The 18636-nt window shown below is 40.0% G+C and overlaps 2 non-coding genes and 1 pseudogene across 2 annotated transcripts; 1 reads left to right on the top strand and 2 right to left on the bottom strand.

Moving 5' to 3' along the window:
• Positions 1-253: 253 nt before the first annotated feature.
• LOC134982752 (U1 spliceosomal RNA) lies at positions 254-416 on the bottom strand. Its single transcript, XR_010191420.1, has one exon. It is a non-coding gene; the product is annotated as a U1 spliceosomal RNA (small nuclear RNA).
• Positions 417-568: 152 nt separating this feature from the next.
• On the bottom strand, positions 569-732 carry LOC134982514 (U1 spliceosomal RNA). Its single transcript, XR_010191203.1, has one exon. It is a non-coding gene; the product is annotated as a U1 spliceosomal RNA (small nuclear RNA).
• Positions 733-3461: 2729 nt separating this feature from the next.
• LOC134982304 (U1 spliceosomal RNA) lies at positions 3462-3640 on the top strand (annotated as a pseudogene).
• Positions 3641-18636: the final 14996 nt, after the last annotated feature.

Genomic DNA, 18636 nt, shown 5'->3' with positions numbered 1-18636 from the left:
CCTGAGCATTCAAGCTGATTTCTTGCAGCAGCTGGGCACTGTAACAGCTCCAGAGCTGCTCTGTAAGGCAAGTAAAATATTGTGTGGGCCCTGCAGCACTACCTGTAGTTTGCATTGTGCATTGGAAGGCACAAAGTAAGCAGACGGGAGGAGAAGTCAGGATAGTGCACAAGGGTATAGAAGGGAGGGGCTCAAGATAAAAGAAGTGGAAACAGACAGCAAACTAGGCTGGAGAAAGACCTGAGACAAAGAGATCTGAATTATACGAGAACCGACCAGAGGAAACACAAATTATGCAGTCAAGTGTCCCACATTTGGGGAAATCGTAGGAGCAGCACACCCAGAGTGCAATGGGTGAGCCTTGCCCTGGGAGAAGCACCTTCCTGATCATAGTATCTCACCTGGCAGGTAAGTAGGAGTTGGGCTAGAGCTGGGGAGGGTCGCTGCTCGGGCACCCCCCTGTCAAGTGAAGGAGATCCAACTGAGGCAGCACAAAGAAACTCTCGAAAGAAGAACAAGGCTAGAGGAAGATCTGAGACAAAGAAATCTGACTTTTACCAGAGCTGACCAGAGGAAAGCACAAACACAGTCCCCCACTACCACAAATAATGCAGTCGAGTTTCCCACATTTGGGGAAATCACAGGGGTCAGCATACCCAGAATGCAATGAATGAACCTCACCCTGGGAGAACAATCTTCATGACCATAGTATCTCCTATGCAAAATAAGTATGATTTGGGATAGGGCTGGGGAGGGCCGCTGCTCAGGCACATCTCTGTCAAGTAAAGGAGATTCAACTGAGGCAGCACAAGGGAACTCTCATCTGGGGACAACAACTGCAGGGAGAACACATATTTTCAGATGAACATGGGAGGGCAGAAGGCTGCCTAATACTGAAGCACCCCCAAACAACAAACCAAATGCAACAACTAGTAAAAGCATTCCTGGGTAAAGGTCTGCAGAAGACGGATTTGCATACGGTGATGTCATCCAAGCAGTGGGCCAAAGTTGGCTGGAACCCTCATCTGCATATGAAAAGAGAAAAGGGTTATGCAGGGCATGGCGGCCTTTTGCGGCGCTTGGATGACCCCTAGTTCACATTAAACACCTCCACCCTCCTTCGGTGTGGGGCTCATGTTGGCTATGCCCCAGCCCCTGAAGCATTCAAGCTGATTTCTTGCCGCAGCTGGGCACTGTAACAGCTCCAGAGTTGCTCTGTAAGGCATGTAAAACACAGTCCCCCACTACAACCAGGAAACATTAACGCCACTGCATCCTTGCTGCTTTCTCATGTGGAAGTCTATTTAATGTGAAAACAAGGTGATATCTAATTAGCACACAGAAAAGAAAATTAAGTGAATTTTTGAAAGAAAACAATACTGTTAATATACTATTAAAACAAATTAAAATGGTAAAAGTTATTGTACTTTAAGTAAAAATAAAAGAGCAAAAATATCAATCCCAGTTTTGGATTACTTTAATTAAAAAAAAAAATGCATATAGCAGAGGATAGTTTCAATCTGTCTACCTCTGGGTTATGGGCCCAGCATGCTTCCATTGCAGTACTCTGCTGCACATGTAAGTGCAAGAGATCCTGAAGCACTCACTCATCATGGGAAAGTACCAATGTGTTTCTTCATTGGTTGATGGCAGAAACATCTTACAAAAACACTCCAGATTATTGACTTTTTAAAGTTTTTCTAGGAAACGTTCTAGATGATTGTTTATTAGCCTTTGTCAGTATGTACTTTTGCAAAGTGTCGCTGTGGCGCAATCAGTTAGTGTGTATGGCTATTAACCAAAAGGTTGGTGGTTCAATCCCACCCAGGGATGTAATTGACCTTGTTATCAGATTTTGGTGATCTTTAAGTAGACAAGTCAAAATTTCAAACCCCCTGTTATGGTGTTAGGTATTTAGACTTCTCTGATGTAATCAGAGTTAGATTTGATTCAGTGATTTTATAAAAACAGCTAGGAAGCACAATTTAGCAGTGGGTTGCAGAGAAAAAGAAATATGCTTGCAAAAAAATCCAATTGAGTGATTAAACAGCTCTTGGATGGTTTTTCACCTATTACTAAATTAAACTTGCTTCATTGGAAAGGCAGCAAGATGCATCCTCATTTCAATAGCTACTCTTTGTCTCAGGTCTTTCTCCAGCCTAGTTTGCTGTCTGTTTCCACTTCTTTTATCTTGAGCCCCTCCCTTCTATACCCTTGTGCACTATCCTGACTTCTCCTCCCGTCTGCTTACTTTGTGCCTTCCAATGCACAATGCAAACTACAGGTAGTGCTGCAGGGCCCACACAATATTTTACTCCCTGAAAAGCACCCAGTCTCCTCTGGGCACAGTAGTAAACTGAGGTCTGGAGGAGGGGCATAGAGGGAGGAGCCAGTGCACACCCAGATCTAAAGTCTTTCTTAAAGTGCCCATGTCTCCTGCGGAGCCCGTCTATCCCCCATGGTCCTTACGGAGTCCCCAGCATCCTCTAGGACGTAAGAGAAAAATTATGCTGGCAGAAAAATCCAATTGAGTGATTAAACAGCTCCAGAGCTGCTCTGTAAGGCAAGTAAAAGGGTGTGGGCCCTGCAGCACTACCTGTAGTTTGCATTGTGCATTGAAAGCCTAGTTTGCTGTCTGTTTCCACTTCTTTTTTCTTGAGCCCCTCCCGTCTATACCCTTGTGCACTATCCTGACTTCTCCTCCCGTCTGCTTACTTTGTGCCTTCCAATGCACAATGCAAACTACAGGTAGTGCTGCAGGGCCCACACCCTTTTACTTGCCTTACAGAGCAGCTCTTGAGCTGTTACAGTGCCCAGCTGCTGCAAGAAATCAGTGTGAATGCTTCAGGGGCTGGGGCATGGCCAACATGAGCCCCACACCGAAGGAGGGTGGGGGTGTTTAATGCGAACTAGGGGTCTCGCACAATGCGAACTACAGGTAGTGCTGCAGGGCCCACACCCTTTTACTTGCCTTACAGAGCAGCTCTGGAGCTGTTACAGTGCCCAGCTGCTGCAAGAAATCAGCTTGAATCCTTTAGGGGCTGGGGCATAGCCAACATGAGCCCCACACCGACGGAGGGTGGAGGTGTTTAATGCGAACTAGGGGTCATCCAAGTGCCGCAAAAGGCCGCCATGCCCTGCACGCCCCTTTTCTCTTTTCATATGCAGACGAGGGTTGAAGCCAACTTTGACCCACTGCTTGGATGACATCGCCATATGCAAATCCATCTTCTGCAGGCCTTCCCCCAGGAATGCTTGCACTAGTTGTTGCATTTGGTTTGTTGTTTGGGGGTGCTTCAGTATTAGGCAGCCTTCTGCCCTCCCATGTTCATCTGAAAATATGTGTTCTCCCTGCAGTTGTTGTCCCCAGATCAGAGTTCCCTTGTGCTGCCTCAGTTGAATCTCCTTTACTTGACAGAGATGTGCCTGAGCAGCGGCCCTCCCCAGCCCTATCCCAAATCATACTTATTTTGCATAGGAGATACCATGGTCATGAAGACTGTTCTCCCAGGGTGCGGTTCATTCATTGCATTCTGGGTATGCTGACCCCTGTGATTTCCCCAAATGTGGGAAACTCGACTGCATTATTTAATGCGAACTAGGGGTCATCCAAGCACCGCAAAAGGCCGCCATGCCCTGCATACCCCTTTTCTCTTTTCATAAGCAGACGAGGTTTGAAGCCAACTTTGACCCACTGCTTGGATGACATCACTTGCTGCCTTTCCAATGAAGCAAGTTTAATTTAATAATAGGTGAAAAACCATCCCTACAAAGGTGTTAATCAGATACTTGGCTTTGTGGACACTTTTCAGAGCACAAATTTGTTAGCATAAAAATAAAGCCAGAAAATGAAGAGCTGTTTAATCACTCAATTGGATTTTTCTGCCAGCATATTTCTTTTTCTCTGCAACCCACTGCTAAATTGTGCTTCCTAGCTGTTTTTATAAAATCACTGAATCAAATCTAACTCTGATTACATCAGAGAAGGCCAGGTACCCTACACCATAACAGGGGGTTTGAAATTTTGACTTGTCTACTTAAAGATCACCAAAATCTGATAACAAGGTCAATTAAGTCCCTGGGTGGGATTGAACCACCAACCTTTTGGTTAGTAGCCTTACACACTAACTGATTGCGCCACAGCGACACTTTGCAAAAGTACATACTGACAAAGGCTAATAAGCATTCATCTAGAACGATTCCTAGAAACATTTTAAAAAGTCAATAATGTGGAGAGTTTTTGTAAGATGTTTCTTCCATCAACCAATGAAGAAACACATTGGTACTTTCCCATGATGAGTGAGTGCTTCAGGATCTTTTGCACTTACATGTGCAGCAGAGTACTGTAATGGAAGCATGCTGGGTCCATAACCCAGAGGTAGGCAGATTGAAACTATCCTCTGCTATATGCATTTTTTTTTTGTTAATTAAAGTAATCCAAAACTGGGATTGATATTTTTGCTCTTTTATTTTTACTTAAAGTACAATAACTTTTACCATTTTAATTTGTTTTAATAGTATATTGACAGTATTGTTTTCTTTCAAAAATCCAATTAATTTTCTTTACCCGATTATTAAAATGGTAATTGACAAAAACAAACTACATTGTCACCAGAAGAGCAATACAAAATGTACAAGTGATATATTAAAATCATCTTTCCAGCTTGAATTTCAATGATGCATTGGGGCAACGATTCACCCTTAAATAAAGATTTTCTTAATTCCTTACTTGTGTGCTAATTAGATATCACCTTGTTTTCACATTAAACAGACTTCCACATGAGAAAACAGCAAAGATGCAGTGGCGTTAATGTTTCCTGGTGTCAACCTGTATTATTTCCGTAGATATTGAAATGAGGATGCATCTTGCTGCCTTTCCAATGAAGCAAGTTTAATTTAGTAATAGGTGAAAAACCATCCCTACAAAGATGTTAATCAGATACTTGGCTTTGTGGACACTTTTCAGAGAACAAATTTGTTATCATAAAAATAAAGCCAGAAAATGAAGAGCTGTTTAATCACTCAATTGGATTTTTCTGCCAGCATTTTTCTTTTTCTCTGCAACCCACTGCTAAATTGTGCTTCCTAGCTGTTTTTTTATAAAATCACTTAATCAAATCTAACTCTGATTACATCAGAGAAGGCCAGGTACCCTACACCATAAGAGGGGGTTTGCAATTTTGACTTGTCTACTTAAATATCACCAAAATCTGATCACAAGGTCAATTACGTCCCTGGGTGGGATTGAACCACCAACTTTTTGATAAATAGCTGAACACACTAAGCGATTGTGCCACAGAGACACTTTGCAAAAAGCACATACTGACAAAGACTAATAAGCATTCATCTAGAACGTTTCCTAGAAAAACTTTAAAAAGTCAATATTCTGGAGAGTTTATGTAAGATGTTTCTTCCAGCAACCAATGAAGAAACACATTGGTACTTTTGCATGATGAGTGAGTGCTTCAGGATCTCTTGCACTTACATGTGCAGCAGAGTACTGCAATGGAAGCATGCTGGGCCCATAACCCAGAGGTAGGCAGATTGAAACTATCCTTTGCTATATGAATTTTTTTTTTGTTCATTAAAGTAATCCAAAACTGGGATTGATATTTTAGCTTTTATTTTTACTTAAAGTACAATAACTTTTACCATTTTAATTTGTTTTAATAGTATATTGACAGTATTGTTTTCTTTCAAAAATCCACTTAATTTTCTTTACCCTATTATTAAAATGGTAATTGACAAAAACAAACTACATTGTCACCATAAGAGCAATACAAAATGTACAAGTGATATATTAAAATCATCTTTCCAGCTTGAATTTCAATGATGCATTGGGGCAACGATTTTGTGAGAAACATCTTCACCCTTAAATAAAGATTTTCTTAATTCCTTACCTGTGTGCTAATTAGATATCACCTTGTTTTCACATTAAACAGACTTCCACATGAGAAAGCAGCAAGGATGCAGTGGCGTTAATGTTTCCTGGTGTCAACCTGTATTATTTCAGTAGATATTGAAATGAGGATGCATCTTGCTGCCTTTCCAATGAAGCAAGTTTAATTTAGTAATAGGTGAAAAACCATCCCTACAAATATGTTAATCAGATACTTGGCTTTGTGGACACTTTTCAGAGAACAAATTAGTTAGCATAAAAATAAAGCCAGAAAATGAAGAGCTGTTTAATCACTCAATTGGATTTTTCTGCCAGCATATTTCTTTTTCTCTGCAACCCACTGCCAAATTGTGCTTCCTAGCTGTTTTTATAAAATCACTGAATCAAATCTAACTCTGATTACATCAGAGAAGGCCAGGTACCCTACACCATAACAGGGGGTTTGAAATTTTGACTTGTCTACTTAAAGATCACCAAAATCTGATAACAAGGTCAATTAAGTCCCTGGGTGGGATTGAACAACCAACCTTTTGGTTAATAGCCTTACACACTAACTGATTGCGCCACAGCTACACTTTGCAAAAGTACCTACTGACAAAGGCTAATAAGCATTCATCTAGAACGATTCCTAGAAACATTTTAAAAAGTCAATAATGTGGAGAGTTTTTGTAAGATGTTTCTTCCATCAACCAATGAAGAAACACATTGGTACTTTCCCATGATAAGTGAGTGCTTCAGGACCTCTTGCACTTACATGTGCAGCAGAGTACTGTAATGGAAGCATGCTGGGTCCATAACCCAGAGGTAGGCAGATTGAAACTATCCTCTGCTATATGCATTTTTTTTTTGTTAATTAAAGTAATCCAAAACTGGGATTGATATTTTTGCTCTTTTATTTTTACTTAAAGTACAATAACTTTTACCATTTTAATTTGTTTTAATAGTATATTGACAGTATTGTTTTCTTTCAAAAATCCACTTAATTTTCTTTACCCGATTATTAAAATGGTAATTGACAAAAACAAACTACATTGTCACCAGAAGAGCAATACAAAATGTACAAGTGATATATTAAAATCATCTTTCCAGCTTGAATTTCAATGATGCATTGGGGCAACGATTTTGTGAGAAACATCTTCACCCTTAAATAAAGATTTTCTTAATTCCTTACCTGTGTGCTAATTAGATATCACCTTGTTTTCACATTAAACAGACTTCCACATGCGAAAGCAGCAAGGATGCAGTGGCGTTAATGTTTCCTGGTGTCAACCTGTATTATTTCAGTAGACATTGAAATGAAGATGCATCTTGCTGCCTTTCCAATGAAGCAAGTTTAATTTAGTAATAGGTGAAAAACCATCCCTACAAAGGTGTTAATCAGAGACTTGGCTTTGTGGACACTTTTCAGAGAACAAATTTGTTAGTATAAAAATAAAGCCAGAAAATGAAGAGCTGTTTAATCACTCAATTGGATTTTTCTGCCAGCATATTTCTTTTTCTCTGCAACCCACTGCTAAATTGTTCTTCCTAGCTGTTTTAATAAAATCACTGAATCAAATCTAACTCTGATTACATTAGAGAAGGCCAGGTACCCTACACCATAACAGGGGGTTTGAAATTTTGACTTGTCTACTTAAAGATCACCAAAATCTGATAACAAGGTCAATTAAGTGCCTGGGTGGGATTGAACCACCAACCTTTTGGTTAATAGCCTTACACACTAACTGATTGCGCCACAGCGACACTTTGCAAAAGAACATACTGACAAAGGCTAATAAGCATTCATCTAGAACAGGGGTGTCAAACTCAAATTCATCTGGGGCCGCATCAGCAGTTTGGTCCCCATCAAAGGGCCGGTTGTATCTGTAGGTCTATCCAAAATTTACCGCTCCACCTGCCTTTTAAAGTGCCCAGCCATGTGCCCCCTTTTAAAGTGCCCAGCCATGTGCCCCCTTTTATAGTGCCCAGCCATGTGCCCCCTTTTATAGTGCACAGGTCCCCATTTTACACATTGCGGCAGGCACAGGTCCCCATTTTACACATTGCGGCAGGCACAGGTCCCCATTTTACACATAGCGGCAGGTACAGGTCCCCATTTTACACATTGTGGCAGGCACAGGTCCCCATTTTACACATAGCGGCAGGTACAGGTCCCCATTTTACACATTGTGGCAGGCACAGGTCCCCATTTTACACATTGTGGCAGGCACAGGTCCCCATTTTACACATTGTGGCAGGCACAGGTCCCCATTTTACACATAGCGGCAGGTACAGGTCCCCATTTTACACATTGTGGCAGGCACAGGTCCCCATTTTACACATTGTGGCAGGCACAGGTCCCCATTTTACACATTGCGGCAGGCACAGGTCCCCATTTTACACATAGCGGCAGGTACAGGTCCCCATTTTACACATTGTGGCAGGCACAGGTCCCCATTTTACACATTGTGGCAGGCACAGGTCCCCATTTTACACACAGCGGCAGGTACAGGTCCCCATTTTACACATAGCGGCAGGTACAGGTCCCCATTTTACACATTGTGGCAGGTGGTGGAAGGAGGGAGAGAGAGAGAAAGAGAGGAAGGGAGAGGGGCTGACTTACATTTGAAGCGGTTCTCGCCGCTCTTCAGCCGCCTCTCCCTCCTCGTCTGCGCGGCTCCCTTCTCCCTCCTCCGACGGGGTTTCGTTGAATGACGCGTTTGCGCCGTGACGTCACGACGCAATCGCATCATTCCGCGAAACCCCGCCCCCCCCCCGAGCTGGGCACTCGGGAGAAGGGGGTTTCATGGCGGCGGCACCGCGGGCCATCAGACGAGGTCTGGCGGGCCGGATTTGGCCCGCGGGCCTTGTCTTTGACACCCCTGATCTAGAACGATTCCTAGAAACATTTTAAAAAGTCAATAATGTGGAGAGTTTTTGTAAGATGTTTCTTCCATCAACCAATGAAGAAACACATTGGTACTTTCCCATGATGAGTGAGTGCTTCAGGATCTCTTGCATTGGAAAATGCAGGGCTATAACGTGTAGATGAAGCACTAACAGGAGGCTTTACAATTTTCATTCTAGTGTCTTTCGTTTGGGAGAAAAATGCAAAAGTACAATGCAACTTTTCCTTGCCGATATCTCTCTTTTGCAAAGAGATAGGCATTGGAAAATGCAGGGCTATAACGTGTAGATGAAGCACTAACAGGAGGCTTTAAAATTTTCATTCTAGTGTCTTTCGTTTGGGAGAAAAATGCAAAGGTACAATACAGCATTTCCTTGCCGATATCTCTCTTTTGCAAAGAGATAGGCATTGGAAAATGCAGGGCTATAACGTGTAGATGAAGCACTAACAGGAGGCTTTAAAATTTTCATTCTAGTGTCTTTCGTTTGGGAGAAAAATGCAAAAGTACAATACACTTTTCCTTGCCGATATCTCTCTTTTGCAAAGAGATAGGCATTGGAAAATTCAGGGCTATAACGTGTAGATGAAGCACTAATAGGAGGCTTTAAAATTTTCATTCTAGTGTCCTTCGTTTGGGAGAAAAATGCAAAGGTACAATACAGCTTTTCCTTGCCGATATCTCTCTTTTGCAAAGAGATAGGCATTGGAAAATTAAGGGCTATAACGTGTAGATGAAGCACTAACAGGAGGCTTTTAAATCTTCATTCTAGTGTCCTTCGTTTGGGAGAAAAATGCAAAGGTACAATACAGCTTTTCCTTGCCGATATCTCTCTTTTGCAAAGAGATAGGCATTGGAAAATTCAGGGCTATAACGTGTAGATGAAGCACTAACAGGAGGCTTTAAAATTTTCATTCTAGTGTCTTTCGTTTGGGAGAAAAATGCAAAGGTACAATACAGTTTTTCCATGCCGATATCTCTCTTTTGCAAAGAGATAGGCATTGGAAAATGCAGGGCTATAACGTGTAGATGAAGCACTAACAGGAGGCTTTAAAATTTTCATTCTAGTGTCCTTCGTTTGGGAGAAAAATGCAAAGGTACAATACAGCTTTTCCTTGCCAATATCTCTCTTTTGCAAAGAGCTAGGCATTGGAAAATTCAGGGCTATACCGTGTAGATGAAGCACTAACAGGAGGCTTTTAAATCTTCATTCTAGTGTCCTTCGTTTGGGAGAAAAATGCAAAGGTACAATACAGCTTTTCCTTGCCGATATCTCTCTTTTGCAAAGAGATAGGCATTGGAAAATTCAGGGCTATAACGTGTAGATGAAGCACTAACAGGAGGCTTTTAAATCTTCATTCTAGTGTCCTTCGTTTGGGAGAAAAATGCAAAAGTACAATGCAGCTTTTCCTTGCCGATATCTCTCTTTTGCAAAGAGATAGGCATTGGAAAATGCAGGGCTATAACGTGTAGATGAAGCACTAACAGGAGGCTTTAAAATTTTCATTCTAGTGTCTTTCGTTTGGGAGAAAAATGCAAAAGTACAATGCAACTTTTCCTTGCAGATATCTCTCTTTTGCAAAGAGATAGGCATTGGAAAATGCAGGGCTATAACGTGTAGATGAAGCACTAACAGGAGGCTTTAAAATTTTCATTCTAGTGTCTTTCGTTTGGGAGAAAAATGCAAAGGTACAATACAGCATTTCCTTGCCGATATCTCTCTTTTGCAAAGAGATAGGCATTGGAAAATTCAGGGCTATTACGCGTAGATGAAGCACTAACAGGAGGCTTTAAAATTTTTATTCTAGTGTCTTTCGTTTGGGAGAAAAATGCAAAAGTACAATGCAGCTTTTCCTTGCCGATATCTCTCTTTTGCAAAGAGATAGGCATTGGAAAATGCAGGGCTATAACGTGTAGATGAAGCACTAACAGGAGGCTTTAAAATTTTCATTCTAGTGTCTTTCGTTTGGGAGAAAAATGCAAAGGTACAATACAGCATTTCCTTGCCGATATCTCTCTTTTGCAAAGAGATAGGCATTGGAAAATTCAGGGCTATAACGTGTAGATGAAGCACTAACAGGAGGCTTTAAAATTTTCATTCTAGTGTCTTTCGTTTGGGAGAAAAATGCAAAGGTACAATACAGTTTTTCCTTGCCGATATCTCTCTTTTGCAAAGAGATAGGCATTGGAAAATGCAGGGCTATAACGTGTAGATGAAGCACTAACAGGAGGCTTTAAAATTTTCATTCTAGTGTCCTTCGTTTGGGAGAAAAATGCAAAGGTACAATACAGCTTTTCCTTGCCAATATCTCTCTTTTGCAAAGAGCTAGGCATTGGAAAATTCAGGGCTATACCGTGTAGATGAAGCACTAACAGGAGGCTTTTAAATCTTCATTCTAGTGTCCTTCGTTTGGGAGAAAAATGCAAAGGTACAATACAGCTTTTCCTTGCCGATATCTCTCTTTTGCAAAGAGCTAGGCATTGGAAAATTCAGGGCTATAACGTGTAGATGAAGCACTAACAGTAGGCTTTAACATTTTCATTCTAGTGTCTTTCGTTTGGGAGAAAAATGCAAAGGTACAATACAGCTTTTCCTTGCCGATATCTCTCTTTTGCAAAGAGATAGGCATTGGAAAATTCAGGGCTATAACGTGTAGATGAAGCACTAACAGGAGGCTTTAAAATTTTCATTCTAGTGTCTTTCGTTTGGGAGAAAAATGCAAAAGTACAATGCAGCTTTTCCTTGCCGATATCTCTCTTTTGCAAAGAGATAGGCATTGGAAAATGCAGGGCTATAACGTGTAGATGAAGCACTAACAGGAGGCTTTAAAATTTTCATTCTAGTGTCTTTCGTTTTGGAGAAAAATGCAAAAGTACAATACACTTTTCCTTGCCGATATCTCTCTTTTGCAAAGAGATAGGCATTGGAAAATTCAGGGCTATAACGTGTAGATGAAGCACTAATAGGAGGCTTTAAAATTTTCATTCTAGTGTCCTTCGTTTGGGAGAAAAATGCAAAGGTACAATACAGCTTTTCCTTGCCGATATCTCTCTTTTGCAAAGAGATAGGCATTGGAAAATTCAGGGCTATAACGTGTAGATGAAGCACTAACAGGAGGCTTTAAAATTTTCATTCTAGTGTCTTTCGTTTGGGAGAAAAATGCAAAGGTACAATACAGCTTTTCCTTGCCGATATCTCTCTTTTGCAAAGAGCTAGGCATTGGAAAATTCAGGGCTATAACGTGTAGATGAAGCACTAACAGGAGGCTTTAAAATTTTCATTCTAGTGTCTTTCGTTTGGGAGAAAAATGCAAAGGTACAATACAGCTTTTCCTTGCCGATATCTCTCTTTTGCAAAGAGCTAGGCATTGGAAAATTCAGGGCTATAACGTGTAGATGAAGCACTAACAGTAGGCTTTAACATTTTCATTCTAGTGTCTTTCGTTTGGGAGAAAAATGCAAAGGTACAATACAGCTTTTCCTTGCCGATATCTCTCTTTTGCAAAGAGATAGGCATTGAAAAATTCAGGGCTATTACGTGTAGATGAAGCACTAACAGGAGGCTTTAAAATTTTCATTCTAGTGTCCTTCGTTTGGGAGAAAAATGCAAAGGTACAATACAGCTTTTCCTTGCCGATATCTCTCTTTTGCAAAGAGATAGGCATTGGAAAATTCAGGGCTATAACGTGTAGATGAAGCACTAACAGGAGGCTTTAAAATTTTCATTCTAGTGTCTTTCGTTTGGGAGAAAAATGCAAAGGTACAATACAGCTTTTCCTTGTCGATATCTCTCTTTTGCAAAGAGATAGGCATTGGAAAATTCAGGGCTATAACGTGTAGATGAAGCACTAACAGTAGGATTTAAAATTTTCATTCTAGTGTCTTTCGTTTGGGAGAAAAATGCAAAGGTACAATACAGCTTTTCCTTGCCGATATCTCTCTTTTGCAAAGAGATAGGCATTGGAAAATTCAGGGCTATAACGTGTAGATGAAGCACTAATAGGAGGCTTTAAAATTTTCATTCTAGTGTCCTTCGTTTGGGAGAAAAATGCAAAGGTACAATACAGCTTTTCCTTGCCGATATCTCTCTTTTGCAAAGAGATAGGCATTGGAAAATTCAGGGCTATAACGTGTAGATAAAGCACTAACAGGAGGCTTTAAAATTTTCATTCTAGTGTCTTTCGTGTGGGAGAAAAATGCAAAGGTACAATAAAGCTTTTCCTTGCCGATTTCTCTCTTTTGCAAAGAGATAGGCATTGGAAAATTCAGGGCTATAACGTGTAGATGAAGCACTAACAGTAGGCTTTAACATTTTCATTCTAGTGTCTTTCGTTTGGGAGAAAAATGCAAAGGTACAATACAGCTTTTCCTTGCCGATATCTCTCTTTTGCAAAGAGATAGGCATTGGAAAATTCAGGGCTATAACGTGTAGATGAAGCACTAATAGGAGGCTTTAAAATTTTCATTCTAGTGTCCTTCGTTTGGGAGAAAAATGCAAAGGTACAATACAGCTTTTCCTTGCCGATATCTCTCTTTTGCAAAGAGATAGGCATTGGAAAATTCAGGGCTATAACGTGTTTATGAAGCACTAATAGGAGGCTTTAAAATTTTCATTCTAGTGTCTTTCGTTTGGGAGAAAAATGCAAAGGTACAATACAGCTTTTCCTTGCCGATATCTCTCTTTTGCAAAGAGCTAGGCATTGGAAAATTCAGGGCTATAACGTGTAGATGAAGCACTAAGAGTAGGCTTTAACATTTTCATTCTAGTGTCTTTCGTTTGGGAGAAAAATGCAAAGGTACAATACAGCTTTTCCTTACCGATATCTCTCTTTTGCAAAGAGATAGGCATTGGAAATTTCAGGGCTATAACGTGTAGATGAAGCACTAACAGGAGGCTTTAAAATTTTCATTCTAGTGTCTTTCGTTTGGGAGAAAAATGCAAAAGTACAATGCAGCTTTTCCTTGCCGATATCTCTCTTTTGCAAAGAGATAGGCATTGGAAAATGCAGGGCTATAACGTGTAGATGAAGCACTAACAGGAGGCTTTAAAATTTTCATTCTAGTGTCTTTCGTTTGGGAGAAAAATGCAAAAGTACAATACACTTTTCCTTGCCGATATCTCTCTTTTGCAAAGAGATAGGCATTGGAAAATTCAGGGCTATAACGTGTAGATGAAGCACTAATAGGAGGCTTTAAAATTTTCATTCTAGTGTCCTTCGTTTGGGAGAAAAATGCAAAGGTACAATACAGCTTTTCCTTGCCGATATCTCTCTTTTGCAAAGAGATAGGCATTGGAAAATTAAGGGCTATAACGTGTAGATGAAGCACTAACAGGAGGCTTTAAAATTTTCATTCTAGTGTCTTTCGTTTGGGAGAAAAATGCAAAGGTACAATACAGCTTTTCCTTGCCGATATCTCTCTTTTGCAAAGAGATAGGCATTGGAAAATTCAGGGCTATAACGTGTAGATGAAGCACTAACAGGAGGCTTTAAAATTTTCATTCTAGTGTCTTTCGTTTGGGAGAAAAATGCAAAAGTACAATGCAGCTTTTCCTTGCCGATATCTCTCTTTTGCAAAGAGATAGGCATTGGAAAATGCAGGGCTATAACGTGTAGATGAAGCACTAACAGGAGGCTTTAAAATTTTCATTCTAGTGTCTTTCGTTTGGGAGAAAAATGCAAAAGTACAATGCAACTTTTCCTTGCCGATATCTCTCTTTTGCAAAGAGATAGGCATTGGAAAATGCAGGGCTATAACGTGTAGATGAAGCACTAACAGGAGGCTTTAAAATTTTCATTCTAGTGTCTTTCGTTTGGGAGAAAAATGCAAAGGTACAATACAGCATTTCCTTGCCGATATCTCTCTTTTGCAAAGAGATAGGCATTGGAAAATTCAGGGCTATAACGTGTAGATGAAGCACTAACAGGAGGCTTTAAAATTTTCATTCTAGTGTCTTTCGTTTGGGAGAAAAATGCAAAGGTACAATACAGCTTTTCCTTGCCGATATCTCTCTTTTGCAAAGAGATAGGCATTGGAAAATTCAGGGCTATAACGTGTAGATGAAGCACTAACAGGAGGCTTTAACATTTTCATTCTAGTGTACTTCGTTTGGGAGAAAAATGCAAAGGTACAATACAGCTTTTCCTTGCCGATATCTCTCTTTTGCAAAGAGATAGGCATTGGAAAATTCAGGGCTATAACGTGTAGATGAAGCACTAATAGGAGGCTTTAAAATTTTCATTCTAGTGTCCTTCGTTTGGGAGAAAAATGCAAAGGTACAATACAGCTTTTCCTTGCCGATATCTCTCTTTTGCAAAGAGATAGGCATTGGAAAATTCAGGGCTATAACGTGTAGATGAAGCACTAACAGGAGGCTTTAAAAATTTTCATTCTAGTGTCTTTCGTTTGGGAGAAAAATGCAAAGGTACAATACAGCTTTTCCTTGCCGATATCTCTCTTTTGCAAAGAGCTAGGCATTGGAAAATTCAGGGCTATAACGTGTAGATGAAGCACTAACAGGAGGCTTTAAAATTTTCATTCTAGTGTCTTTCGTTTGGGAGAAAAATGCAAAGGTACAATACAGCTTTTCCTTGCCGATATCTCTCTTTTGCAAAGAGATAGGCATTGGAAAATTCAGGGCTATAACGTGTAGATGAAGCACTAACAGTAGGCTTTAACATTTTCATTCTAGTGTCTTTCGTTTGGGAGAAAAATGCAAAGGTACAATACAGCTTTTCCTTGCCGATATCTCTCTTTTGCAAAGAGATAGGCATTGGAAAATGCAGGGCTATAACGTGTAGATGAAGCACTAACAGGAGGCTTTACAATTTTCATTCTAGTGTCTTTCGTTTGGGAGAAAAATGCAAAAGTACAATGCAACTTTTCCTTGCCGATATCTCTCTTTTGCAAAGAGATAGGCATTGGAAAATGCAGGGCTATAACGTGTAGATGAAGCACTAACAGGAGGCTTTAAAATTTTCATTCTAGTGTCTTTCGTTTGGGAGAAAAATGCAAAGGTACAATACAGCATTTCCTTGCCGATATCTCTCTTTTGCAAAGAGATAGGCATTGGAAAATTCAGGGCTATTACGTGTAGATGAAGCACTAACAGGAGGCTTTAAAATTTTCATTCTAGTGTCTTTCGTTTGGGAGAAAAATGCAAAGGTACAATACAGCTTTTCCTTGTCGATATCTCTCTTTTGCAAAGAGCTAGGCATTGGAAAATTCAGGGCTATAACGTGTAGATGAAGCACTAACAGTAGGATTTAAAATTTTCATTCTAGTGTCTTTCGTTTGGGAGAAAAATGCAAAGGTACAATACAGCTTTTCCTTGCCGATATCTCTATTTTGCAAAGAGATAGGCATTGGAAAATTCAGGGCTATAACGTGTAGATGAAGCACTAACAGGAGGCTTTAACATTTTCATTCTAGTGTACTTCGTTTGGGAGAAAAATGCAAAGGTACAATACAGCTTTTCCTTGCCGATATCTCTCTTTTGCAAAGAGATAGGCATTGGAAAATTCAGGGCTATAACGTGTAGATGAAGCACTAATAGGAGGCTTTAAAATTTTCATTCTAGTGTCCTTCGTTTGGGAGAAAAATGCAAAGGTACAATACAGCTTTTCCTTGCCGATATCTCTCTTTTGCAAAGAGATAGGAATTGGAAAATTCAGGGCTATAACGTGTAGATGAAGCACTAACAGGAGGCTTTAAAATTTTCATTCTAGTGTCTTTCGTTTGGGAGAAAAATGCAAAGGTACAATACAGCTTTTCCTTGCCGATATCTCTCTTTTGCAAAGAGCTAGGCATTGGAAAATTCAGGGCTATAACGTGTAGATGAAGCACTAACAGGAGGCTTTAAAATTTTCATTCTAGTGTCTTTCGTTAGGGAGAAAAATGCAAAGGTACAATACAGCTTTTCCTTGCCGATATCTCTCTTTTGCAAAGAGATAGGCATTGGAAAATTCAGGGCTATAACGTGTAGATGAAGCACTAACAGTAGGCTTTAACATTTTCATTCTAGTGTCTTTCGTTTGGGAGAAAAATGCAAAGGTACAATACAGCTTTTCCTTGCCGATATCTCTCTTTTGCAAAGAGATAGGCATTGGAAAATGCAGGGCTATAACGTGTAGATGAAGCACTAACAGGAGGCTTTACAATTTTCATTCTAGTGTCTTTCGTTTGGGAGAAAAATGCAAAAGTACAATGCAACTTTTCCTTGCCGATATCTCTCTTTTGCAAAGAGATAGGCATTGGAAAATGCAGGGCTATAACGTGTAGATGAAGCACTAACAGGAGGCTTTAAAATTTTCATTCTAGTGTCTTTCGTTTGGGAGAAAAATGCAAAGGTACAATACAGCATTTCCTTGCCGATATCTCTCTTTTGCAAAGAGATAGGCATTGGAAAATTCAGGGCTATTACGTGTAGATGAAGCACTAACAGGAGGCTTTAAAATTTTCATTCTAGTGTCTTTCGTTTGGGAGAAAAATGCAAAGGTACAATACAGCTTTTCCTTGTCGATATCTCTCTTTTGCAAAGAGCTAGGCATTGGAAAATTCAGGGCTATAACGTGTAGATGAAGCACTAACAGTAGGATTTAAAATTTTCATTCTAGTGTCTTTCGTTTGGGAGAAAAATGCAAAGGTACAATACAGCTTTTCCTTGCCGATATCTCTCTTTTGCAAAGAGATAGGCATTGGAAAATTCAGGGCTATAACGTGTAGATGAAGCACTAACAGGAGGCTTTAACATTTTCATTCTAGTGTACTTCGTTTGGGAGAAAAATGCAAAGGTACAATACAGCTTTTCCTTGCCGATATCTCTCTTTTGCAAAGAGATAGGCATTGGAAAATTCAGGGCTATAACGTGTAGATGAAGCACTAATAGGAGGCTTTAAAATTTTCATTCTAGTGTCCTTCGTTTGGGAGAAAAATGCAAAGGTACAATACAGCTTTTCCTTGCCGATATCTCTCTTTTGCAAAGAGATAGGCATTGGAAAATTCAGGGCTATAACGTGTAGATGAAGCACTAACAGGAGGCTTTAAAATTTTCATTCTAGTGTCTTTCGTTTGGGAGAAAAATGCAAAGGTACAATACAGCTTTTCCTTGCCGATATCTCTCTTTTGCAAAGAGCTAGGCATTGGAAAATTCAGGGCTATAACGTGTAGATGAAGCACTAACAGGAGGCTTTAAAATTTTCATTCTAGTGTCTTTCGTTAGGGAGAAAAATGCAAAGGTACAATACAGCTTTTCCTTGCCGATATCTCTCTTTTGCAAAGAGATAGGCATTGGAAAATTCAGGGCTATAACGTGTAGATGAAGCACTAACAGTAGGCTTTAACATTTTCATTCTAGTGTCTTTCGTTTGGGAGAAAAATGCAAAGGTACAATACAGCTTTTCCTTGCCGATATCTCTCTTTTGCAAAGAGATAGGCATTGGAAAATGCAGGGCTATAACGTGTAGATGAAGCACTAACAGGAGGCTTTACAATTTTCATTCTAGTGTCTTTCGTTTGGGAGAAAAATGCAAAAGTACAATGCAACTTTTCCTTGCCGATATCTCTCTTTTGCAAAGAGATAGGCATTGGAAAATGCAGGGCTATAACGTGTAGATGAAGCACTAACAGGAGGCTTTAAAATTTTCATTCTAGTGTCTTTCGTTTGGGAGAAAAATGCAAAGGTACAATACAGCATTTCCTTGCCGATATCTCTCTTTTGCAAAGAGATAGGCATTGGAAAATTCAGGGCTATAACGTGTAGATGAAGCACTAACAGGAGGCTTTAAAATTTTCATTCTAGTGTCTTTCGTTTGGGAGAAAAATGCAAAGGTACAATACAGTTTTTCCATGCCG

The sequence above is a fragment of the Pseudophryne corroboree genome (genome assembly GCF_028390025.1).
Source record: "Pseudophryne corroboree isolate aPseCor3 chromosome 12 unlocalized genomic scaffold, aPseCor3.hap2 SUPER_12_unloc_1, whole genome shotgun sequence".
Taxonomy (NCBI): domain Eukaryota; kingdom Metazoa; phylum Chordata; class Amphibia; order Anura; family Myobatrachidae; genus Pseudophryne; species Pseudophryne corroboree.
The sequence above is the reverse complement of the archived record's forward strand: the minus strand, read 5'-3'. Positions and strand labels throughout refer to the sequence as shown.